The following is a 27,810-nucleotide window of genomic DNA, read 5'->3' on the forward strand; positions in this document are numbered from 1 at the left end:
GAGAGTATAAACCAAGTCTATCCAGTGTTTCTTCATAAGACAGTCCTGACATCCCAAGTGGGGCCGAAGGGTCTGTTTCCATGCTGTAAATATTACGGTATTTTCACATTCATTCAGTGAAAGAGAAACAACTCACAGATAGAGTCTTAGAGCCATAGAGTGATACAGTGTGGAAACAGGCCCTTCGGCCCAACTTGCCCACACCGGCCAACATGTCCCAGCTACACTAGTCCCACCTATCTGCATTTGGTCCATATCTCTCCAAACCCCTCCTATATATGTACCTGTCTTACTGTTTCTTAAATATTGGGATAGTCCCAGCCTCAACTACCTCCTCTGGCAGCTCGTTCCATACACCCACCACCCTTTGTGTGAAAATGTTACCGCTCAGATTCCTATTAAATCTTTTCCCCCTTCACCTTAAACCTGTGTCCTCTGGTCCTCGATTCACCTACTCTGGGCAAGAGACTCTGTGCGTCCACCTGATCTATTCCTCTCATGATTTTATACAGGTACTCCAGCACTTTAGTGGAGATCCAGATCGGAAGAAGGGGTTTCCGACCTAAAACATCACCCATCCTATTTCTCCGCAGATGCTGCCTGACCTGCTGAGGTTCTCCAGCGCTGTGCGTCGATCTTCAAGATTCCAGCATCTGCGGGCCAATTATTTCCCCACAAGATTTCTATTGTCTGATTTAATTCCCACATAGATACTCCGGATTGTCAAAGCTGCCACAGCCAGACATAAAAACAGTTTTTATCCACGAGTAGTTGCTCCAATCAACAGCCAAAAATCTGTAGCCTCCCTTTGATCTGGTATTGTGTTGGTTCACAAGCTTGATCAATGGTGTTTTATCATTAATGTTTTATTATTATTAATGTTTAGTGTTTTCCGAGTCATTCGTAACTGTCACTGCATGTCATGTTGTTACTTGTGGGCGGAGCACCAAGGCAAATTCCTTGTATGTGAATACTTGGCCAATAAACTTACTTGCTTACTTATATTCACTGCAACAGAAAGTCTCTCCACACGACTAATAAGTTGTTGCACGTTTTTTGTCGATTCATAGCATCGCCTTATTTCTATATTACTAAAAGTAAGATCTTGACCGCTTTTGACTCACTGCGATGTGATTTCTGAGAGAATGCCGCCACTTACGGCCGTCATTTTTGGCCACCTCACTCAGAGCCTCCCTCCGCCGGATTGGACCAGAGGATTTTTCCCCATCGATGAAAATTCAGAGAGATATTAATGTTTTTTTTTTTTTAATCGCCATTCTCTCTGCTGCCCAGTCTCTCTGTTGGTGATGCTGGGACCCAACGGGTCCCACTTGGTCTAGTATATCACTAAAGGAAATAGTTGAGCGACAGCATCAGGATTTATTTTGATTCCTGCTTTACATTAATTCCACCGTCACATTTTAATTCATTATGGCATTAAAATTCACTGATGAAAAGACACAGATGTCCTTGCACAAACTTCGCTAATTAGGCAAAGACAAATGGAAATGTTAGAATCAATCAACATGCATTGTGAGGTAGATAAAAATGCTGGAGAAACTCAGCGGGTGATGCCCCTGTCCCACGGTACGAGTTCATTCCAAGAGCTCTCCCGAGTTTGCCCTGATTAGAACTCGGAGATTTACGGTAATGGCCGCCCGTCGGTACTCAGGGATCTCGTGGACATTTTTCATCATGTTGAAAAATCTTCACGAGTCTTCCCGTGCTTACCTGCCGTTAGCGAGTCTTCCCGAGTACCTGCCGTTAGCGTTCAAGTCAAGTCAAGTTTATTCGTCACAGACACATACGAGATATTGAATGGCGGTGCAGGCTCGAAGGGCCGAATGGCCTACTCCTGCACCTATTTTCTATGTTTCTATGTTTCTATGTGCAGTGAAATAGAAAGTGGCGATGCTCGCGGACTTTGTGCAAAAAACAAACAAACAAACAGCAAACTACAAACAGAATGGAACAGAACCACAACTTCACATGTTACATATTGTGGGAGTTACGAACCGCTAAGAGACGTCCCAGAGCTCCGACGTACCCGCTACGTTCATTCTCCGTGCTTACCACGAGTTTGATTTTTTTTAAACTCGGGAGAGCTCTTGGAATGAACTCGTACCGTGGGACAGGGCATGAGGCAACATCTATGGAGCGAATAGAATATAAATAAGTGAATATAAGTAAGTAAGAATAGATGCTGCCTCACCCACTGAGTTTCTCCAGCATCTGTGGAGCGAAGGAATAGGTGACGTTTCGGGTCGAGACCCTTCCGGGTCTCGACCCGAAACGTCACCTATTCCTTCATCAGTCAGAAGACGGGTCTCGACCCGAAACGTCACCTATTCCTTCGCTCCATAGATGCTGCCTCACCCGCTGAGTTTCTCCAGCATGTTTGTCTACCTTCGATTTTTCCAGCATCTGCAGCTCCTTCTTAAGCATGCAGTCTGATGTCTTTCACTGTCTGCTGCTGAAACTGCTTTCATTTTTGAAATGCCAAAGAAACACAAGGTCAGAATGTGAGGAATTGTGCGAATTCTCCAAATGAGTCAGGGGAGTTCTAATTCCCCATGAAACCAGATCAAACTACCTGGTGGTTGGAGCGGGAGCTGTCGATGCGAGATGGATATTTTCACTGTAAACACAGAACCAATTGCATTGTGTAACCTGGAAAAGTATACCAGCATTTCTAGATTTCTTAGAAATTTAACGCGAATTCCCAGATGATCAATGTGTCCATATATTGATTGTGGAACTGCACAACAACAGTGTTTGCATTAGACAATAGACAACAGACAATAGGTGCAAGAGTAGAGGCCATTCGGCCCTTCGAGCCAGCACCGCCATTCAATGTGATCATGGCTGATCATCCCCAATCAGTATCCCGTTCCTGCCTTCTCCCCATATCCCCTGATTTTAAAGAGCCCTATCCAGCTCTCTTCTCTGATGAGGAAAACATTTTTCACACAGAGAGTGGTGAATCTCTGGAACTCTCTGCCACAGAGGGTAGTTGAGGCCACAGATCATTGGCTATATTTAAGAGGGAGTTAAATGTGGCTCTTGTGGCTAAAGGGATCAGGGGATATGGAGAGAAGGCAGGTACAGGATACCGAGTTGGATGATCAGCCATGATCATATTGAATGGTGGTGCAGGCTCGAAGGGCCGAATGGCCTACTCCTGCACCTATTTTCTATGTTTCTATGAAAGTATCCAGAGAACCGGCCTCCACCGCCCTCTGAGGCAGAGAAGTCCACAGCCATTAGCTAGGGTACTATCCGGTACACCTCTACCACTGTGATTAATCACCTTGGGTTAGTACGGGTGTCAGGGGGTTACGGGGAGAAGGCAGGAGAATGGGGTTGAGAGGGTAAGATAGATCACCCACGATTGAATGGTGTAGTAGACTTGATGGGCCGAATGGCCTAATTCTGCTACTAGAACTTATGATCGCCATTGAGGATATTGGACTGGTGCGCTACAATGCTGAGGACTATATTCTGCACTCAAGATAGACACAGAAAGCTGGAGTAACTCAACGGGACAGGCAGCATCTCTGGAGAGAAGGAATGGGTGGCGTTTCGGGTCGAGACCCTTCTACAGACCTGCACTCTGTATCTTCCCCTTTGCCTCAACTACCTCCTCTGGCAACTCGTTCAAATACCCACCACCCACAGTGTTAAAACTATTGCCCCCTGCAGTTTCCCCTCTTGCCTTACACCTCCGCCCTCTCATTGCACGCTCCGTGTCTGCATCACACACGTTGACAAAGAGCAAGACCAAGCTTGGCACAGAGTGGGAATGATTCACTCAGGTCTGCCCTCGGAGTGAAGCGTTTTTGCCAAATTCCAACTGGGCAGCCCACTTTAATTTTGCTACAGACTGGACAGCTTTGTCCGCAACTGTGGAGAGGATGTTTCCACTATAGACAATAAACAATAGGAGCAGGAGTAGGCCATTCGGCCCTTCGAGCCAGCACCGCCATTCAATGTGATCATGGCTGATCATCCCCAATCAGTACCCCGTTCCTGCCTTCTCCCCATACCCCCTGACTCCGCTATTTTTAAGAGCCCTGTCTAGCTCTCTCTTGAAAGCATCCAGAGAACCTGCCTCCACCGCCCTCTGAGGCAGAGAATTCTAGCATTAGTGGGAGAATTCCACAGACTCACCACTAGTGGGAAAGTCCAGGACAAGAGGTCATAGCCTCAGAATTGAAGGATGCTCTTTTGGGTAGGAGATGAGGAGAAATTTCTTTAGTCAGAGGGCGGTGAATCTGTGGAATTCTTTGCAGAGATAGATAGATTCTTGATTAGTGCGGGTGTCAGGGGTGAAGGCAGGAGAATGGGGTTAGGAGGGAGAGATAGATCAGCCATGATTGCTTGAATGGTGGAGTAGACTTGGAGGGCCGAATGGCCTCATTCCGCTCCTATGACCGTGTGATCTTATAATCTTATGATGACCTCTTGTCCATTGCAGCAAGAGAGTGCTTCAGTGATGGATTTACTCCAGGAGGTAAGTTTATGTAAGAAGAGAGGTCCCTTGTGTACATCAGTGGTCAAACATTCTGACACATTCACCCAAGCATGTGCATCTGTCAGAGTTCGTTTGGTGAGAACGTTGACACAGACTCTCTGCAGTAAGATTCGGCAAATGTAACAACTCGCACTGCAGCTCCTCAACAAAACTTGAAGCGTTCTCAGATACGGCAACTCCGACTCGATGCCACACCGGCCCATTCCAATATCTCTCACTTCAGGCAACCCCGGCATTCTCTCCCTCTCTCTCTATCCCTCCCTCCCCCACCCAAGTTGCACCAGCTTCTCATTTTCACCCAACAAACGGCCCGTTTCCTTTATCATTGCTGCTTCACCTACAAAATCCTGATCCTCACCTACAAAGCCCTCCACCATCTGCCCCCCCCATATCTCACTGACCTCCTCTCCCCCTACCAACCCTCACGGTCCCTCAGATCCACATCAGCCGGTCTCCTCTCCATCCACAAGTCCAACCTCCGCAGTTTTGGGGACAGAGCCTTCTCCAGGGCAGCTCCCAAGCTCTGGAACTCCTCCCCCAACTGGTCCGCAATTCCGTGTCCCTCACCATCTTCCAGTCCCGCCTCAAGACCCATCTCTTCACCTCTGCCTATCCTTAGCCCCACGTCCCCCTCCCTTTTCATCTGTGCTTGAATTGCCTCAAATTGTGTTTTGAATTGTATTCTGTCTTTACTTTGTGTACTAGTCATGTCTCTACTATTTATTTTATGCCCCTTACATGTTTTTCCTCTACCTGCTAAATTTTTGTAAGGTGTCCTTGAGACTCTTGAAAGGCGCCCATAAATAAAATTTATTATTATTATTATTACTTTTTTCAATATCTTTCATCTATTGTTCTTTATCTCTCCACATCACCGCCTATATCTCTTGTTTCCCTTATCGCTAACCAGTCTGAAGAAGGGTCTCGACCCCTAAATGTCACCCGTTCCTTCTCTCCGGAGACGCTTCCTGTCCCGCCGATTTACTCCGGCTTTTTGTGTCGTGGAGGGTCTGAAGAAGAGTCGCAACCTAAAACGTCACCTATCCATGTTCTCCACAGATGCTGCCTGACCCGCTGAGTTACTCCAGCACTCTGTGCAACGTCACCTATCCATGTTCTCCACAGATGCTGCCTGACCCGCTGAGTTACTCCAGCACTCTGTGAAACGTCACCTATCCCTGTTCTCCACAGATGCTGCCTGACCCACTGAGTTACTCCAGCACTCTGTGAAACGTTACCTATCCATGTTCTCCACAGATGCTGCCTGACCCACTGAGTTACTCCAGCACTCTGTGAAACGTCACCTATCCATGTTCTCCACAGATGCTGCCTGACCCACTGAGTTACTCCAGCACTCTGTGAAACGTCACCTATCCCTGTTCTCCACAGATGCTGCCTGACCCGCTGAGTTTCTCCAGCATCTATGGAGCGAAGGAATAGGCGACCCGAAACGTCACCTATTCCTTCATCAGTCAGAAGACGGGTCTCAACCCGAAACGTTACCTATTAATTCGCTCCATAGATGCTGCCTCACCCGCTGAGCTATGGTGGGGAGTGTGGTGTGTGTGAGATGGACTGGGCTACATCTACAATGGTGGGGAGTGTGGTGTGTGTGATGGACTGGGCTACATCTACAATGGTGGGGAGTGTGGTGTGTGTGGGACTGGGCTACATCTACAATGGTGGGGAGTGTGGTGTGTGATGGACTGGGCTACATCTACAATGGTGGGGAGTGTGGTGTGTGATGGACTGGGCTACATCTACAATGGTGGGGAGTGTAGTCTGTGTGATGGACTGGGCTACATCTACAATGGTGGGGAGTGTGGTGTGTGTGATGGACTGGGCTACATCTACAATGGTGGGGAGTGTGGTGTGTGTGAGATGGACTGGGCTACATCTACAATGGTGGGGAGTGGGGTGTGTGTGATGGACTGGGCTATATCTACAATGGTGGGGAGTGTGGTGTGTGTGAGGTGGACTGGGCTACATCTACAATGGTGGGGAGTGTGGTGTGTGTGTGGGACTGGGCTACATTTACAATGGTGGGGAGTGTGGTGTGTGTGAGATGGACTGGGCTACATCTACAATGGTGGGGAGTGTGGTGTGTGATGGACTGGGCTATATCTACAATGGTGGGGAGTGTGGTGTGTGTGATGGACTGGGCTACATCTACAACTCCTTACAATTAAGTAGTCTTGTCGAAAGTTTAAGGGATAATGGTACACTGTACCTATAAATGAAACGACAATCATCAGTTTTCTTCGGCTCCTGCTATTGCTTGACTAACGTTTGCTAATTAGCGAGAATTATCTTGCAGCCTGGTTTTAATCTGCAATTAATTGAGATAGTGTACAATATGAGGTCATTACCAAGTCACTTGCAGCCGAACTAGATATCGTTTAACAATCCCCAGAGAAGACAAGCTTCATGAAAGATGGCAATCCCACACTGAACCAATAAACCTCGTTCTTCTATAATCCCGACCACGGGTGCCGTCTGTGCGGAGTTTGTACGTTCTCCCCGTGAGTTTTCTCCAAGATCTTCAGTTTCCTCCCACACTCCAAAGACGAACAAGTTTGCAGCGTTTCCAGGACAAGGGGTCACAGTTTAAGGATAAAGGGGAAATCTTTTAGGACCGAGATGAGGAAAACTTTTTTCACACAGAGAGTGGTGAATCTGTGGAACTCTCTGCCGCAGAAGGTAGTTGAGGCCACAGTTCATTGGCTATATTTAAGAGGGAGTTAGATGTGGCCCTTGTGGCTAAAGGGATCAGGGGGTATGGAGAGAAGGCAGGGATGGGATACTGAGTTGGATGATCAGCCATGATCATATTGAATGGCGGTGCAGGCTCGAAGGGCCGAATGGCCTACTCCTGCACCTATTTTCTATGTTTCTATGTAATTGACTTGGTATAAATGTAAATTGCCCCCAGTGTGTGTAGGATAGGGTCAATGTGCGGGGGTCGGGGGTCGGGGGTCGGGGGTCGGTGGTCGGTGGTCGGGGGTTGGGGGTCGGGGGTCGCTGGTCGGCGCCGACTCGATGGGCCGAAGAGCCTGTATCTCTAAACTAAACTTATTACATTTAAAAATTCACAAATATTTTAATGTGTTTAATTATATTTCCAAAATATAGGCGATGAAAGAGTGTATGATGTCACCATAAAAGTTTGTTAGTATGAAATACCTTTATTGGTTGTTCAAATAAACATTTAAACAAAAATAACAGTGCATCAGGAAAAGATTCATCTGTTTATCTCAAAATCAGTGGTGGATCGCACGGTCTTGGCTCAGAGCCCGATATTCTCAGCGTGGAAATGTCAATCACTAGAGGGCACAGCTTTAAGGTGAGAGGGTCAAAGTTTAAAGGAGATGTGCAGGGCAAGATGTTTTTTTAAACACAGTGGGTGGTGGGTGCCTGGAATGCGCTGCAAGGGGTGGTGGATGAGGCAGATACTACAGCAGTGATTTAGGCAGGCGCATGCAGAGAACAGAGAGATATGTATCACGTGCAGGCAGGTAAGAGTTGGCCTTAGTGTGGGAGGAATCCGGGGATCGCTGAGAAAACCCACGCAGGTCACGGGGAGAACGTACAAACAAACTCTGTACAGACGGCAGCCGTAGGTAGTCAAGGTTGAACCCCGGGGTCTCTGGCGCTGTGAGGTAGCAACTCCACTGCTGTGCCACCGTGCCACCGTGCCACGTTAGAGATGAAGGGAATATCATTGTATTCCAGCAGCCAGCCGACTGCGCTAACCTTGCCCTTGCTGAATGTCTCTGTTGACGATGTTATCTATGGGCCGTGTGTTTACGGGTCTGTTCCGCTGTTGCAAGTAAGAATTTCACCGTAGAATTGTCAGTACAGATGAAGAGTTAGATTTAGCTCTTGGGGCTAACCGAATCACGGGAACTGGGGAAAAAGCAGGAACGGGGTACTGATTCTGGATGATCAGCCACATTCATAATGAATGGCAGAGCTGGCTCAAAGGGCCGAATGGCCTACTCCTGCACCTATTTTCCAGAACCAGGGGCCACAGCTTAAGAATAAGGAGTAAGCCATTTAGAACGGACAAGGAAACCCTTTTTCTCACAGAGAGTGGTGAGTGTGGAATTCTCTGCCTCAGAGGGCGGTGGAGGCCGGTTTTCAAGAGAAAGCTGGATAGGGCTCTTAGAAATAGCGGAGTCAGGGGATACGGGGAGAAGGCAGGAACGGGGTACTGATTGTGGATGATCAGCCGTGATCACATTGAATGGCGGTGCTGGCTTGAAGGGCTGAATGGCCTCCTCCTGCACCTGTTGTCTATGTTTCTATGAAATATTTGTGAGTCGTGACTCTTTTAAGGAACGTGTATGGGGCAATGGCAGGAATTTACAGAGAGAATGAGAAGGTTCGACCTTAAGGAAACGCTTTACTAGGCAACGGAATTAGAATTGGATACCAACTCCATCATAGTTAAACAGAGGAGAAGCAATCTACGGTAAAAGCTGGAAGTGAACGTTGCAAGACTGAAGTTTCGATTGTAAAATATGTGTCTGGACTGTGACAGCGCTGTGATTTATACGTTTATTCAAGGCATTTTGTGCTGATGCATCATTATACGTGTTTAACGGGCGTGCGATCAATCTCCGTGATATCCCCTGCCCCCGCGCATAAATCAAAGTCCCAAACACCTGGAGGTGCCTGTGAGACTCTGGGCCGGCCTGGCGCTAAATAAATGCACCCGTCTGCGGGTAAAATCACCCAACCAGTGACAGCGACCACACCCTCCCCCCGCATTGACAGTCAATGATTAATAACACACGCGTTCAATTATACGTCACAGAGTCTGAAGAAGAGTCTCGACCCGAAACGTCGCCCACTCCTACTCTCCACACATGCTGCCCGTCCCGCTGAGTTACTCCAGCATTCTGTGTCTATCTTCAAGCGTGCATGAAACAGCCAAAACGCAATAACACGAGCACTGCGTTCAAAAGTACGCAACGGAGCGGAACGTGGGCCTTTTTTCCATCCGTTTCAGTAACCGGACCCGACCCGACCCGACCCGCAGTGTAATCAACGTTGCGGGGGAACAGTTTGTGTTAATAAATTATAATCCTGAAAATGAGGAGAAGGTTTTTCCCCAAAGAACTTTTATTTTTACGAGGATGTTTCCGTTCCCTTCTCCCGTCTTCCGTCTCCGCGCTAGTATCTTTGCTCCGCTACGATGGGATCGTTGGTGCGGAGACGGAAGCCGGTTACGGAAATGGGGCCTAAAATTACCCACGAATCTGCCCATGACCGTACTAAGTCTTTTCATCGAGTGATCTGTCTTGCTCGCTGTAGGATCTTTTGTACAGACAGCACCTGTAGTCAGGATCGAACTCGGGTCTACGGCGCTGCACGCTCTGTAAGGCGGGAACTCTACCGCTGCGCCACATTGCCGCACAACTGATATCTGACTGCGCACTGATTCCGAGCTGCTGCTCAAAAGAGGGTCGATAAAACAGGAACTGATAAACACACAGAAGAGATGGCATTTTTGAAATGAGTAAAAATGCTACGGTTACCATCGCCAGAGAGTTAGTCTGCTCATTTAAAAACATGAAAGTGAACACTGTCAGACATCTCAGCATCTTGCATGCACAGAGAAATATTCATCAAGTATTCGATCAATGATTTGGAGAAGCTTTTGCCAATATTACAGAGAACATCAGTTTCAATTCTTTGACTGGTTGAATTTTGGTTTCAATAAAATTCAGTTATATGAGTGATAGGAGCAGAATGAGGCCATTCAGCCCATCGAGTCTACTCCACCATTCAATCATAGCTGATCTATCTCTCCTTCCTTCTCCTGCCTTCTCCCCATAACCCCTGACACCCGTACTGATCAAGAATCTATCTATCTCTGCCTTCAAAATATCCACTGACTTGGCCTCCACAGCCGTCTGTGGCAATGAATTCCACAGATTCACCACCCTCTGACTCGTCTAGAAATGTCTCATGAGCGCTTAAGACACGGCAAGTACCTCTGCAAACAATCTCCGCTTTAAAGATACCTCCACATCCACCTGTGTCCCACAGATTCACCACCCTCTGGCTAAAGAAGTGGAGAGACTCCTGTATGGTCGTGAGTAGTCGCCCAAAGAGTCGTACCTTGTTCTGGTCACCGCTGGATTTTCAACAGTTTGAAACTTTTCGCGGACTTGCCGCGACTATGACGGGTGCCGGCAAGTTGCCGAAAAATATCACGCAAGTGGGACAGGCCCTTAATAGTTCTAAACCATCCAACTGTTGAAAGATGAAGGAATATCATGGAAATGAATAACTTGGTTTATACTCTCTAGAATTTAGGAGATTGAGAGGGGATCTTATAGAAACTTACAAAATTCTTAAGGGGTTGGACAGGCTAGATGCAGGAAGATTGTTCCCGATGTTGGGGAAGTCCAGGACAAGGGGTCGCAGCTTAAGGATAAAGGGGAAATCCTTTAAAACCGAGATGAGAAGAACTTTTTTCACACAGAGAGTGGCGAATCTCTGGAACTCTCTACCACAGAGGGTAGTTGAGGCCAGTTCATTGGCTATATTTAAGAGGGAGTTAGATGTGGCCCTTGTGGCTAAGGGGATCAGGGGGTATGGAGAGAAGGCAGGTACGGGATACTGAGTTGGATGATCAGCCATGATCATATTGAATGGCGGTGCAGGCTCAAAGGGCCGAATGGCCTACTCCTGCACCTAATTTCTATGTTTCTATGTAATATAACCCAGCCTGACTCTTCACTGACAGGCAGTGATGGTGAATTCAGTGAAGTGTTTGCTGGGCAGGGTCACGAGCAAGGTACACTCTGCATACACCTGCCATGTCCAGTCCAGTTGTACATGTCAGCCTCTGCACAGAGCTGCCACGCTCACCCTCCCCCCCCACTCACACAGACATTGTGGCTGTGAATTACAAGTGGCGATATCTCTCAGTATACGTGTCTCAGCTTCTAAAACAGGGCCCAGCAAAGAGCGTTCACGTCGATCGCGGCCCCGTCTCCAGCGATCTTTCCACCGCGCACGCATGCACGAGAAGCGACAAGATAGACACCGTTGTGTGCAGATGCCGAGAAGTTTGTTCAGCTCTGTCCCACTTACGTGTCCTTGGCATGCTAATTATGCGACCTCGTGGTCGCGTTGAGGCGCGGCGGTCCCAGCGAGAGTCGCGCGCGCCTTCATGCGCCCGCACAGCCGTCTGGAGCGCGTGACGTCATTTGACGATGGACACGAAATGCAGGAGTGACTCAGCGGGACCGGCAGCATCTCCGGAGAGAAGCAATGGGTGACGTTTCGGGTCGAGACTCTTCTTCAGTCTGAAATTTCAGTCTTAAACGTACAAAATTCTTAAGGGGTTGGACAGGCTAGATACAGGAAGATTGTTCCCGATGTTGGGGAAGTCCAGAACTAGGGGTCACACAGTTTAAGGATAAGGGGGAAATCTTTTAGGACCGAGATGAGAAAAATATTTTTCACACAGAGAGTGGTGAATCTCTGGAATTCTCTGCCACAGAAGGTAGCTGAGGCCACAGTTCATTGGCTATATTTAAGAGGGAGTTAGATGTGGCCCTTGTGGCTAAAGGGATCAGGGGGTATGGAGAGAAGGCAGGGATGGGATACCGAGTTGGATGATCAGCCATGATCATATCGAATGGCGGTGCAGGCTCGAAGGGCCGAATGGCCTCCTCCTGCACCTATTTTCTATGTTTCTATGAAAGAAGGGTCTTGACCCGAAACGTCATCCATTGCTTCTCTCCAGAGATGCTGCCGGTCCCGCTGAGTTTCTCCAGCATCTATGGAGCGAAGGAATAGGTAACGTTTCGGGTCGAGACCCTTCCGGGTCTCGACCCGAAACGTCACCTATCCCTTCATCAGTCTGAAGAAGGGTCTCGACCTGAAACGTCACCTATTCCTTCGCTCCATAGATGCTGCCTCACCCGCTGAGTTTCTCCAGCATTTTTGTCTACCTTCGATTTTTTTTGCAGCATCTGCAGTTCCTTCTCAAACTTCACAGAAAATAGGAAGTCAGAATGAATGGGTTTCTTTAGCTTTGGAGACAGTGGCTAATGAATTGGTGCAGGGGTCAATGCTGACACCCTGGTTGTTCACAACTTGCATTTAAACGAGGTCCAAAGTGTCATATATCCAGTAAACATCCAAAAACAAGTCCCAGATGTTAGAAATGTAATCGAAGATCGGAGACCAACATGGCAGAGAATGATCAGACAACAGCAATGGGTAAACAGTGCAGCGGGTAGTGCCGCTGCCTCACCGCACCAGAGCCCCAGGTTGGATCCTGACCTCGGGTACTGTCTGTGTGGAGTTTGCACGTTCCCCCTGCGATCGCGTGGGTTTCCTCCGGGTGCTCTGGTTTCCTCCCACGGACTAGACGTGTGCAGGTTTGAATTGGCTTCTGTAAAAATCGCCCCTGGTGTGCAGGGAGTGGATGAGAAAGTGGGATAACATAGGCAATAGGTGCAGGAGGAGGCCATTCGGCCCTTCGATCCAGCATTGCCAATCAATGTGATCATGGCTGATCATCCCCACCAATTTCCTGCCTTCTCCCCATATCCCCTGACTCCGCTATCTTTAAGAGCTCGATCTAGCCGTCTTGAAAGTATCCAGCGAACCGGCCTCCACCGCCCTCTGACGCAGAGAATTCCACAGACTCACAACTCTCTGTGTGAAAAAGTGTTTCCTCATCTCCGTTCTAAATGGCTTACCACTTATTCTTAAACTGTGTGTGGCCCTCGGTTCTGGACTCCCCAACATCGGGAACATGTTTCCTGCCTCTAGTGTGTCCAAACCCTTAATAATCTTACATGTTTCAATAAGATATCCTCTCATCCTTCTAAACTCCAGAGTATACAAGCCTCAGTCTGAAGAAGGGTCTCAGCCTGAAACGTCACCTATTCCTTCATCACTCTGAAGAAGGGTCTCGACCTGAAATGTCACCTATTCCTTCGCTCCGTAGATGCTGCCTCACCCGCTGAGTTTCTCCAGCATTTTATGTCTACCTTCGATTTTATCCAGCATCTGCATTTCCTCCCCATTTACTTGTTGCTAGCTGTCATTTTTCCTCCCCGTGCAACTGGTCTTGAAATCTGAGGAAAGACATTCTTGCCATAGAGGGAGTACAGAGAAGGTTCACCAGACTGATTCCTGGGATGGCAGGACTTTCATATGAAGAAAGACTGGATAGACTCGGCTTGTACTCGCTAGAATTTAGAAGATTGAGGGAGGGATCTTATAGAAACTTACAAAATTCTTAAGGGGTTGGACAGGCTAGATGCAGGAAGATTGTTCCCGATGTTGGGGAAGTCCAGAACAAGGGGTCACACAGTTTAAGGATAAGGGGGAAATCCTTTACGACCGAGATGAGAAAAAAAAATTTCACACAGAGAGTGGTGAATCTGTGGAATTCTCTGCCACAGAAGGTAGTTGAGGCCACAGTTCATTGGCTATATTTAAGAGGGAGTTAGATGTGGCCCTTGTGGTTAAAGGGATCAGGGGGTATGGAGAGAAGGCAGGTATGGGATACTGAGTTGGATGATCAGCCATGATCATATTGAATGGCGGTGCAGGCTCAAAGGGCCGAATGGCCTCCTCCTGCACCTATTTTCTATGTTTCTATGAAAGAAGGGTCTTGACCCGAAACGTCATCCATTGCTTCTCACCAGAGATGCTGCCGGTCCCGCTGAGTTTCTCCAGCATCTATGGAGCGAAGGAATAGGTAACGTTTCGGGTCGAGACCCTTACGGGTCTCGACCCGAAACGTCACCTATCCCTTCATCAGTCTGAAGAAGGGTCTCGTCCCGAAACGTCACCTATTCCTTCGCTCCATAGATGCTGCCTCACCCGCTGAGTTACTCCAGCATTTTTGTCTACCTTTGATTTTTTTGCAGCATCTGCAGTTCTTTCTCAAACTTCACAGAAAATAGGAGGAATATAGAAGGGATCAGGGGGTATGGAGAGAAGGCAGGTACGGGATACTGAGTTGGATGATCAGCCATGATCATATTGAATGGCGGTGCAGGCTGGAAGGGCCGAATGGCCTACTCCTGCACCTATTTTCCATGTTTCTTTGTTTCTAACTGAAACTTTCTGCAAAGTTCCTTCCTTTTAAAAACTTCAGCCCCATTGAGTACACAACACCTGCCTACTTAATTCTTGCCGCACTGGAAGCAATGGAAATGAGAGGGTTTTGGAATGAATATGGAAGATTGTGGAGAATAGCCGGCTCCACAGGGAAGCCAAGTGAACTGGCACCTGTAACAGTCGGGGACTAGTAATCTGATCAAATAATCACAGCACGACAACAAAAATATACGCAGCATCTGAATATATCGCGGAGGAGAAAGAGTTGTAGATTCCAACAAGGTAAACTGGTTTATAACCATATAACCATATAACAATTACAGCACGCAAACAGGCCATCTCGGCCCTACAAGTCCGTGCCAAACAAATTTTTTTTCCCCTTAGTCCCACCTGCCTGCACTCATACCATAACCCTCCTTTCCCTTCTCATCCATGTGCCTATCCAATTTATCTTTAAATGATACCAATGAACCTGCCTCCACCACTTCCACTGGAAGCTCATTCCACACCGCTACCACTCTCTGAGTAAAGAAGTTCCCCCTCATATTACCCCTAAACTTCTGTCCCTTAATTCTGAAGTCATGTCCTCTTGTTTGAATCTTCCCTATTCTCAAAGGGAAAAGCTTGTCCACATCGTCTATCCCTCTCATCATTTTAAAGACCTCTATCAAGTCCCCCCTTAACCTTCTGCGCTCCAGAGAATAAAGACCTAACATTCAACCTATCTCTGTAACTTAGTTGTTGAAACCCAGGCAACATTCTAGTAAATCTCCTCTGTTCTCTCTATTTTGTTGACATCTTTCCTATAATTGGGCGACCAAAATTGTACACCATACTCCAGATTTGGTCTCACCAATGCCTTGTACAATTTTAACAGTACATCCCAGCTTCTATACTCAGTTTAAACTAACTTTGAAACTTGTCAAGGTGAAGGATGTTACAGGTAGGAAATAGACATCATCTTCTCACACCTCATGGCCTCCAGGTCAGCATTAACCAACCTGATCTCCCGGTGGCTCAGCACTTCAACTCCCCCTCCCATTCCCAATCCGACCTTTCTGTCCTGGGGCCTCCTCCATGGCCAGAGTGAGCACCACCGCTAATTGGAGGAGCAGCACCTCATATTCCGCTTGGGCAGTCTGCACCCTAGCGGCATAAACATTGAATTCTCCAATTTCCGGTAGCCCTTGCTGTCTCCTCCCCGTCTCAGCTCTCCCCTCAGCCCTCGGGCTCCTCCTCTTCCTTTTTCCTTTCTTCCCCCCATCCCACATCAGTCTGAAGAAGGGTTTCGGCCCGAAACGTCGCCTATTTCCTTCGCTCCATAGATGCTGCTGCACCCGCTGAGTTTCTCCAGCATTTTTGCGTACCTGTCATCTTCTAACATCCCAGGGCAGGTGCTACACAACACAGACACATTCTCCGATCTCAACATCTTTCATAAGACCATACGTGACAGGGGCAGAATTAGGCCATTCGGCCCATTGAGTTGACACTGCCGACTTATCATAGCTGATCCATGACATTCTTTTTGGAAGGAGATGAGAAGCAATTTCTTTAGTCAGAGGGTGGTGAATCTGTGGAATTCTTTGCCACAGACGGCTGTGGAGTCCAAGTCAGTGGATGTTTTTAAGGCAGTGATAGACAGATTTGTGATTAGTACGGGTGTCAGAGGTTATGGGGAGAAGGCAGGAGAATGGGGTTAGTAGGGAGAGATAGGTTGAATGGCGGAGTGGACTTGATGGGCCGAATGGCCTAATTCTACTCCTATCACTTATGATGTTACGATCTACCTTTCCCTCTCAACCCCATGCACCTGCCTTCTCCCCTTAACCCCCGACACCCGCGCCAACGAGATCTCAGCCCGATCACATACCTGGCGTGGTTGCAGAGGTGGTTTACCAGAACGCTGTCTGCAGCAGAGACCGTTAGCGATAGAGAGAGGTTCTCCCTCGATGTCAGCAAGACAAGGGAACCAACCAAGCCACCCAGTGCCACCCAACGCCACTGCCAATCCAATGGACCTTCATGGCCAAAGCAAGACTCGCACAGTTGCTAACTTGAAGGGTGCAAGATAGCGCCAGAAACGTGACACTATCTTTACACGTAACTCTTGTTACACTTTACACTCTGGTGCTGGAGTAAGGTTGTACACGGATTGTCGGTGTATGGAACGAGTTGCCAGAGGAGGGAGTTGAGGCTGGGACTATTCCAGCGTTTAGGAGACCGTTAAACAGGTACATGGATAGGACAGGTTTGGAGGGATATGGACCAAACGCAGGCAGGTGGGACTAGTGTAGGTGGGACATGTTGGCCGATGAGGGCAAGTTGGGCTAAAGGGCCTGTATGTTTCCACACTGCATCACTCTATGACTATCTTTGACTGAATGAATGAGAAAATACCAAAATATTTACATTCTGTAAGATTGGTTTCATAGAAACATAGAAAATAGGTGCAGGAGTAGGCCATTTGGCCCTTCGAGCCAGCACCGCCATTCATTGTGATCATAGCTGATCATCCACAATCAGTACCCCGTTCCTGCTTTCTCCCCATATCCCTTGATTCCTTTGGCTAAATCTAACTCCCTCTTGAGAGAGAACCTTGTGGGATATTTCACTTGGTCCTTGTAGGCAGACAAAACGCAGTCAAGCAGAAGTTATGGTTCTGGAGATTTAATGAAATGTTGCCGATTACAGTTTGAAAAGCCAGTCGCTATCAGCTAGCTAGAATTCCTAGCAAGCACCACAGCACACCAATCAGGAACTATGCAAGCCTGCCATTTCAATCAATAGCTTCCAAGCAATGAAATACAATATTATTCTTTGCAGATGAACAGCTAGCTCTTGTGACAGGCTCTCCGTTTGATATCATGAAGCATCAGTCGAGAGATTATACATCGCTAATCAACTGCAAACCACTCACCTGCCATTACCCTCCATTGTCCGGCTTTCTGCAGCTTTTGGAGTTTAGTTTGGTTTAGAGATACAGCGCGGAAACAGGCCCTTCGGCCCACCGAGTCCATGCCGACCAGCGATCCCCGCACACTAACACTATCCTACACACGCCAGGGACAATTTACACTTACACCAAGCCAATTAAGCGACAAATCTGCACGTCTTTGGAATGCGGGAGGAAACAGGAGATCTCGGAGAAAATGCACGCAGGTCACGGGGAGATCGTACAAACTCTGTGCAGGCAGCACCCGTAGTCGGGATCGAACCCGGGTCTCCGGCGCTGCATTCGCTGTAAGGCAGTAACTCTACCGCTGCGCCACCGTGACCACCCACTCTTGAAACCGATTCTAAAGCAGAAATTGTTCAGGTCAGTTGAGTTTACTGTCACGTGTACCGAGGTACAGTGAAAAGCTCTTTGTTGCGTGCTAACCAGTCAGTGGAAAGACAATACATGATTACAGTCGAGCCATTTACTGTGTACAGATACATGATGATGGAATAACATTTAGTGCAAGGTAAAGCCAGCAAATTCTTTGTCACAGAAGGCAAGGCTGTGGAGGCCAAGTCAGTGGATAGTTTTAAGGCAGAGAGATAGATAGATTATTGATTAGTAAGCGGATCAGAGGTTATGGGGAGAAGGGAGGAGAATGCGGGTTAGGAGGGAGAGATAGATCAGCCATGATCGAATGGCGGAGTAGACTCGATGGGCCGAATGGCCAAATTCTGCTGCTATCACTTATGATCTGGTGACCTATAGTCCGATCAAAGATAGTCCGAGGGTCACCAATGAGGTAGATAGTAGTTCAGGACTGCTCTCTAGTTGTGGTAGGATGGTTCAGTTGCCTGATAACAGTATTATTATTCCTGAGGGAGTTCCGGGACTGCTGGGCTCCGCAGGGTGTTGAATGTATCCTCAATAAGGATTGTATCATAATTGTATAATAGTTTATTATGGATATATGTTTGTATTGTATTTATGGTGGTGGGTTCTGGCTTGTTATATTGTAGTGTAAATATTATTTTTTAATAATTGAATAAATTTTTTGATTAAAAAAAAAAAAAAAAAAAGCTGGTTGCCAAGAAAAAAAAACAGTATTATTATTAATTATGAGGTGGATTTCACACATTTCTGCGATGCAATTTCAATTGATTATATGCAGGGGGGGGGGGAATATCGCATCTCTTCTATTGCAACCTTTATTAGCAACAGGATAACATTAAATACATTAAATCACAAAGACTAGCATTCATCAGGGGAAGATGATGTACAGATGATGTAGTGTTGCAAGCACTCTGCAGCAGAGACCTCTGGGGAAATTGTGGAGCGATATGTAGCAATATAAAACATATTGAACGTTAATCCAGAAGCTGCATCAATATTTACTTCAATCAATAATTCTTCTTTGATGGCGAGTTGCCGAGGTGTAATACAAATCTCTGACACGCTTGAGGCTTATTTTTGCCAATAAAAGATCGGATTTTTAGTTGGACACAAAATGCTGGAGTAACTCATCTCTGGAGAGGAGGAATGGGTCTCGACCCGAAACGTCACCCATCCCTCCTCTCCAGAGGATGAGTTACCGAACGAGTTCGGGCCGAACCTTCTGGAAATAGGCAACGTTTTGGGCCGAAACCCGGAAGGGTTTCGGCCCGAAACGTTACCTATTTCCTTAGCTCCATAGATGCTGCTGCACCCGCTGAGTTACTCCAGCACTCTGTGAAACGTCACCTATCCATGTTCTCCACAGATGCTGCCTGTCCCGCTGAGTTACTCCAGCATTTTGTTTCGACCTTCCATTTAAACCAGCATCTGCACTTTTTTCCCACACACTTCCTGGGATTTTTAGTTGATTACCATTGGAATCAAGTCTGGTCTCGGCAGCACTGATATGGGGATATGGGGAGAAGGCAGGAACGGGGTACTGATTGTGGATGATCAGCCATGATCACAGTGAACGGCACTGTTGGCTTGAAGGGCCGAATGGCCTCCTCCTGCAGCTATTGACTATTCCATCACCCTCTGTAGCCTCATGGCCAAACAGCTGCAGGTTAGTTAGTGCTATCTCAAACCTTCAGTCCAAAGCATTTCCTGACAGGGATTTTGATGTTGTCAAGACAAGTGGCAAACCACATCGGCCTGACCCGCTGAGTAACTCCAGCACTCTGTGAAACGTCACCTATCCATGTACTCCACAGATGCTGCCTGACCCGCTGAGTTACTCCAGCACTCTGTGAAACGTCACCTATCCATGTTCTCCACAGATGCTGCCTGACCCGCTGAGTTACTCCAGCACTCTGTGAAACGTCACCTATCCATGTTCTCCACAGATGCTGCCTGACCCACTCAGTTATGGTGCAGCAGCATCTATGGAGCTAAGGAAATAGGCAACGTTTCAGGCCGAAATCCTTCTGGAAATAGGCAACGTTTCGGGCCGAAACCCTTACTCTGTGAAACGTCACCTATCCATGTTCTCCACAGATGCTGCCTGACCCACTGAGTTACTTTAGTTTGAGTTTAGTTTATTGTCACGTGTACCGAGGTACAGTGAAAAGCTTCTGTTGCGTGCTAACCAGTCAGCGGAAAGACAATACATGATTACAATCGAGACGTCAACAGTGTACATTTGTTGTTAAAGGGAATAATGTTTAGTGCAAGGTAAAGTCCAGTAAAGTCTCGTTAAAGATAGTTCAAAGGTCTCTAATGAGGTATTCAAGAAGGAACTGCAGGTGCTGAAAAATCAAAGGTACACAAAATTACTGGAGAAACTCAGCGGGTGCAGCAGCATCTATGGAGCGAAGGAAATAGGCAACGTTTCGGGCCGAAACCCGAAATTAGTGTCAGAAAGTGCGGAAATTGCAGAAATTCTCCAATAAGGTAGATGGGAGGTTAAGATCGCTGTCCAGTTGGTGAGAGGATGGTTCAGTTGCCTATTAACAGCTGGGAAAAAACTCTCCCTGAATCTGGAGGTGTGCGTTTTCACACTTCTGTACCTCTTTCATTCAGTTCAGTTTAGTTTACTGCCTCGTGTATCGAGGTACAGTGAAAAGCTTTCTTGTTACGTGCTAACCAGTCAGCGGGAAGACAACACATGATTACAATCGAGCCGTCCACAGTGTACAGATACAGGATAAGGGAATAACGTTTAGCGCAGGGTAAACTCCCAGTAAAGTGAAGTGCAAGAACAACATCAGTACTTTGTCTCTTTTCTTTATAAACCAGCACCTGCGATTCCTTGTTTCTGCGCCATGGGACCCAGTGTACGCCCTGGCGATACACTACTGAGACATTAAACAACTGCAGTTGCCACAAAGTGCTGTACACGAGAACTCATGGACAAGAAGTTATTACAAACCATTAAAAACTGTAAAACAAAGGACTATAAAACAGTAACAATTAAAAGACATTAAAAGCACTAAAAACAGGAGCAATGTCTCAGCCAGTGTCGAAAGCCAGAGAATAAAAATGAGTTTTTAGGGTGGATTTGAAGATGGACAGTGAGGGGGCCTGTCTGATGTGCAACGGCAAGGTGTTCCAGAGTGCCGGAGCAGCAATCGAAAAGGCTCTATCCCCTCTGAGCTTCCGCTTTGACCTTGGTACCTCAAGGAGCAGCTGATCAGCTGACCTGAGGCACCGGGCAGGAGCGTATGGGTGGAGCAGCTCAGAGAGGCAAGGCGGGGCGAGCCCGTTCAACGATTTAAAAACAAATAAAATAATTTTAAAATGAACACGAAAGTGCACTGGGAGCCAGTGAAGGGAGGACAAAATTGGCGTTGGGAACTTTAACAGGCTCAGCTTTGCATCACACATTAGTTGAGTATGGTTAGCAAGTTATGTTCTGAAACAGTGTATATTGTCCTGAAATATTTTAAGAGACCCACATCGCCAATCCATTCTAATTACTAAAAGAATGAATGCTTGATGCACACACAGAGTGGTTCCTCTGGTCACAGCCCACAGATGTTTACCATCCTGTTCACTGTGTTTTCCAGCTATCTACAGGAGGTGATCATTGTCATGGGAGATATCTGAGGCTTCATAAAGCAACGCAACTGTAGAACGATTCTCAATAGGCCGACACCGTAGACTATTGTGATCTACTGCATCTAAAACAGAAATCGGAGAACTGCCGATGTGTAGGAACTGCAGAGTAGAGCACATGGTATTGGGGGTAGAGTGCTGACATGGATAGAGAAATGGTTGGTAGACAGGAAACAAAGAGTAGGGATTAACGGGTCCCTTTCAGAATGGCAGGCAGTGACTAGTGGGGTACTGCAAGGCTCGGTGCTGAAACCGCAGCTATTTACAATATCTATATTAATGATTTAGATGAAGGGATTACAAGTAACATTAGTAAATTTGCAGATACCACAAAGCTGGGTGGCAGTGTGAACTGTGAGGAGGATGCTGTGTTTGTGTTTTTTTTTTAATTCAATTTTATTTTTAATATGTTTATTATTTATTTATCATCTATTTATTTATTTATTTGTTTGTTTATTTATTTAATTTATATTTAATGATTTTTTTTTTATGATACTGTAAGGGAAATTCATTTTGTTGTCTCAAATTGAGACAATGACAATTAATTTGAATACAATGCAATACAATACAGAATGCAGGGTGACTTGGACAGGTTGGGTGCATGGGTAGATGCATGGCAGATGCAGTTTAATGTGGATAAATGTGAGGTTATATATAAAGAGGAGTCTCGACACAAAACGTCACCTATCCATGTTCTCCAGAGATGCTGCCTGACCCGCTGAGTTATGGTGCAGCAGCATCTATGGAGCTAAGGAAACAGGCAATGTTTCGGGCCGAACCTTCTGGAAATAGGCAACGTTTCGGGCTGAAACCCGAAAGGGTTTCGGCCCGAAACGTTGCCTATTTCCTTAGCTCCATAGATGCTGCCTGACCCGCTGAGTTACTCCAGCACTCTGTAAAACGTCACCTATCCATGTTCTCCACAGATGCTGCCTGACCCGCTGAGTTACTCCAGCACTCTGTGAAAACATCACCTATCCATGTTCTCCACAGATGCTGCCTGACCCGCTGAGTTACTCCAGCACTCTGTGAAACGTCACCTATCCATGTTCTCCACAGATGCTGCCTGACCCGCTGAGTTACTCCAGCACTCTGTGAAACGTCACCTATCCATGTTCTCCACAGATGCTGCCCGACCTATTGCTTTCATGTTTGATTGTTCTTGGAGATCTGAAGGAAAACACTCCAATTTCATTTCATTTCCTTACAGTCGCATAAGGTCATAAGAGCTAGGAGCAGAATTAGGCCATTCGGCCCATCAAGTCTACTCCGCCATTCAATCATGGCTGATGTACCCTCACCCTCCCAACCCCATTCTCCTGCCTTCTCCCCATAACCCCTGACACCCGTACTAATCAAGAATCTGTCTATCTCTGCCTTAGAAATATCCACTGACTTGTGGCCTCCATAGCCGTCTGTGGCAAAGAATTCCACAGACTCACCACCCTCTGACTAAAGAAATTTCTCCTCATCTCCTTCCTAAATGAACGCCCTTTATATCTAAGTCTCATCCTAACCCAATTCAGCTGCGTTTCAGTCAGAGTCTCATTCAGTCCCAGCAGAGTATTGTGGACGAACATCAGCCTTTATCATTTTTATAGATCCAAATCTTAATCTAATTTCATGGATTTAGAATCTTTTTGTCTGTTCCTTTGGATAGACATCGATCATTGTTTGTACTAAAAGTCATCCCCTTTATCCTGCATCTATCTGTTCGCTGTGTGGGGCTCAATTGTAATCATGTACAGTATTTCTGCTGGCTGGTTAGCATGCAACATAAAAGCTTTTCACTGTACCTCGGTACACGTGACAATAGTCGTACAGTTTTGGTCTCCAAATCTGAGGAAGGACATTATTGCCATAGAGGGAGTGCAGAGAAGGTTCACCAGACTGATTCCTGGGATGTCAGGACTGTCTTATGAAGAAAGACTGGATAGACTTGGTTTATTCTCTCTAGAATTTAGGAGATTGAGAGGGGATCTTATAGAAACTTACTAAATTCTTAAGGGGTTGGACAGGCTAGATGCAGGAAGATTGTTCCCGATGTTGGGGGAAGTCCAGGACAAGGGGTCACAGCTTAAGGATAAGGGGGAAATCCTTTAAAACCGAGATGAGAAGAACTTTTTTCACACAGAGAGTGGTGAATCTCTGGAACTCTCTGCCACAAAGGGTAGTCGAGGCCAGTTCATTGGCTATATTTAAGAGGGAGTTAGATGTGGCCCTTGTGGCTAAGGGGATCAGAGGGTATGGAGAGAAGGCAGGTACAGGATACCGAGTTGGATGATCAGCCATGATCACATTGAATGGCGGTGCAGGCTCGAAGGGCTGAATGGCCTACTCCTGCACCTAATTTCTATGTCTATGTTTCTAATAGTAATAAACTAAACTGGTGGTTTAGAAGGGCTGAGCATTGTTGCTTCGAGTATTATAACTCGACAATTCAGAACACGGTGGCGCAGCGGTAGAGTTACTGCCTTCCACCGCTTGCAGCGCTGGAGACCCGGGTTACACCCCGACTAGGGGTGCTGTCTGTACAGTGTTTGTACGTTCTCCCCGTGACCTGCGTGGGTTTTCTCCGAGATCTTCAGTTTCCTCCCACACTCCAAAGACGTACAGGTTTGTAGGTCAACACTTTAACTCCCCCCTCCCATTCCCACACTGGCCTTTCTGTCCTCCATTGTCAGAGTGAGGCACAGCGCAAATTGGAGGAACAGCATCTCATATTTCACTTGGGCAGCTTACACCCCAGCGGTGTGAACAATGACTTCTCTAACTTCGAAGAACCCTTGTTTTCCTCTCTCTCCCCATCCCTCCCCCTTCCCAGTTCTCCGACCAGTCTAGCTGTCCTCCTTATTAAATTTTAATCTTCAAAAGTCAACTTCCCCAAGCTAACAATGATCTGTTCGACCTTTTCCTTGGTCTTCTTCCCCTTTGATCTCTCATGTTCACACCTAACACTTCCTTATCTATGTATCTCCCTCTCCCCTGACACCAGGGTCTCGACTCTGAAGTTTAGAAGGATGAGAGGAAACATATAAGATTATTAAGGGTTTGGTACTCTAGAGGCAAGAAACATGTTCCCGATGTTGGGGGAGTCCAGAACCAGGGGCCACAGTTTAAGAATAAGGAGTAAGCCATTTAGAACGGAGACAAGGAAACACTTTTTTTCCACAGAGAGTTGTGAGTCTGTGGAATTCTCTGCCTCAGAGGGCGGTGGAGGCTGGTTCTCTGGATGCTTTCAAGAGAGAGCTAGATGGGGCTCTTAAAGATAGCGGAGTCGGGGGATATGGGGAGAAGGCAGGAACGGGGTACTGATTGGGGATAAAAAAATATGTAGAGGGAATAGACATAGAAAATAGGTACAGGAGTAGACCATTCGGCCCTTCAATCAGCCATGATCACATTGAAGGCGGTGCTGGCTCGAAGGGCCGAATGGTCTACTCCTGCACCTATTGTCTATTGTCTATTGATCCAAAACATCACCCATTCCTTATCTCCAGAGATGCTGCCTGTCCCTCCGAGTTACTCCTGCATTTTTGTGTCACATTTGGCGGATGGGTGTTGAGCACAGTTTTACACCAGGCGCGGAAAGCCGTTAGAACAGCAAGCTGGAGTGTTCTTTAAATCTTTCCGCATGTACGGTTTTGTTAATCTAAGTCGATGACTTCAGCGTGAATGAGAAAGGAGGTGACAAATGCTGCCTAGGCAGCCATATTTTACTCTAATGTCATTATTTACAATGCTGGAGCTAGTTAATGGAAATCTTTCTTCATTAAATATACACCACCTCCACACGGTAATGGATCTTGATGCGCAGTGACCTTTGCTAAAACAAGCTATGTTTATGGCTCTTTCATTAAATGATGGAACCATATAAATCTCTCCTAGTAATGGGCCTTTATTAGTGTTGCCTCTTGGCGGTGGATTTATGTATCTGCTCAACACAAGATTTGTCAGCATCAATATGACACTGATGTACATGCACTACAGCAACTGTTCACCGTTCTGTTATTGGCTTTATGCATCTTGTTTCACATGTTCAATTAGTTAAGAAAAAGACTGCATTGGATTTAATACTGCCCATTGCTCAATAAAGGCCTTGAAGGCCTCAAAGGCCTGAACTACTACTGAGAGAGGTTGGGCAGGCAAGGACTTTATACCTTGGAGGGGAGGGGGCTGAGGGATAGGTACATTTTTAGATTGCAGATGAAATGGTAGGATTAGTTTAGTTTGGTTTAGTGATACAGCGCGGAAACAGGCCCTTCAGTCCACACCGACCAGCGATCCCCGCACGCTAACACTATTCTACACAGGGTAGACAAAAGTGCTGGAGAAACGCAGCAGGTGCAGCAGCATCTATGGAGCGAAGGAAATAGGCAACGTTTCGTCCCGAAACGTTGCCTATTTCCTTCGCTCCATAGATGCTGCTGCACCCGCTGAGTTTCTCCAGCACTTTTGTCTACATTTCGATTTTCCAGCATCTGCAGTTCCTTCTTAAATACCTCCTCTGGCAGCTCGCTCCACGCACCCACCGCCCTCTGCATGAAATTACTGGGAGAGAATGTTGATTTTTGTTTTACGATCGTGTAGTTATTTGTTTGAGAGCGTAAGGCGAGGAGCAAAGAATGAAAACATGATGTGAAGCAAAGCATGTAATGAGTGAATGAATGCAGAGGTTTGGAATATTAATGTTGTGCTGGGTTTAATGTTCAAAGCTCTCGAATATTGACTGAAGGGCCTGTCCCACTTACGTCTCCCCTCGATTTTCCAGCATCTGCAGTTCCTTCTTAATCCTACACGGGGTGTGTTGCCTGGCTTGGAGGTTTCGAGCTAGGGGGAGAACTCCGGCCCAGTGCCATCACCATGACAACGGGCCTTCACACCAAAACCAAGCCTCCATTTTCACGAGGACTTGAATCACACAAAATGGTGCCAGATGCACGGGGGCACAACGGTGGAGTTGCTGCCTCACAACACCAGAGACCAAGCTTCGACCCTGACTGCGGGTGCTGTCCGTGCGGAGTTAGCACGTTGTCCCCGCGACCCACGCGGGTTTTCGCCGAGGTCTTCGGTTTCCTCCCACACTCCAAAGAGGAACAGGTTTGTAGGTTAATTGGCTTGGTATAAGAGTAAATTGTCCCTAGTGTGTGTAGGGTAGTGTGCGGGGTGCGGGGTGATCGTGGGTTGGCGTGGATTCTGTGGGCCGAAGGGCCTGTTTCAATGCATTTCGTTGTCTCTGTACTATACACTGACAATGACAATTAAAATTGAATCTGAATCTGAATCTGAACCTGTTTCCACGCTGTATCTGAACTAAACTAAAGACTCTTGTCTGCTGTCTCAGTATAATCTAATATTGATTATGTTACCATGTACCAATATAAGTTTAGCAAGATGTTTTTACTGAACTGAATGAATCAAAGGGATTTCACTCCACTGACGTCCAAGATAATAGAATACCTCATTGTACCATTAAACCCCAAAAATATACTTTTTACATATAAATTGAAAAGAAGCCACTAAACAGAGATTTGGGGCTGTTTAGTTTCTTAGTTTAGTTTAGATATACAGGGTGGAAACAGGCCCTTCGGCCCACTGAGTCCGTGCCGACCAGCGACCCCCGCACACTAACACTATCCTACACACACTAGGGACAATTTACACTAGGGACAAGGTTCACCAGACTGATTCCTGGGATGTCAGGACTGTCTTATGAAGAAAGACTGGATAGACTTGGTTTATACTCTCTAGAATTTAGGAGATTGAGAGGGGATCTTATAGAAACTTACAAAATTCTTAAGGGGTTGGACAGGCTAGATGCAGGAAGATTGTTCCCGCGATGTTGGGGAAGTCCAGGACAAGGGGTCACAGCTTAAGGATAAGGGGGAAATCCTTTAAAACCAAGATGAGGAAAACTTTTTTCACACAGAGAGTGGCGAATCTCTGGAACTCTCTACCACAGAGGGTAGTCGAGGCCAGTTCATTGGCTATATTTAAGAGGGAGTTAGATGTGGCCCTTGTGGCTAAGGGGATCAGAGGGTATGGAGAGAAGGCAGGTACGGGATACTGAGTTGGATGATCAGCCATGATCATATTGAATGGCGGTGCAGGCTCGAAGGGCCGAATGGCCTACTCCTGCACCTAATTTCTATGTTCTATGTTTGTACCAGGGTCCACT

Source organism: Leucoraja erinacea, chromosome 17 (genome assembly GCF_028641065.1).
Source record: "Leucoraja erinacea ecotype New England chromosome 17, Leri_hhj_1, whole genome shotgun sequence".
NCBI classification, from domain to species: domain Eukaryota; kingdom Metazoa; phylum Chordata; class Chondrichthyes; order Rajiformes; family Rajidae; genus Leucoraja; species Leucoraja erinaceus.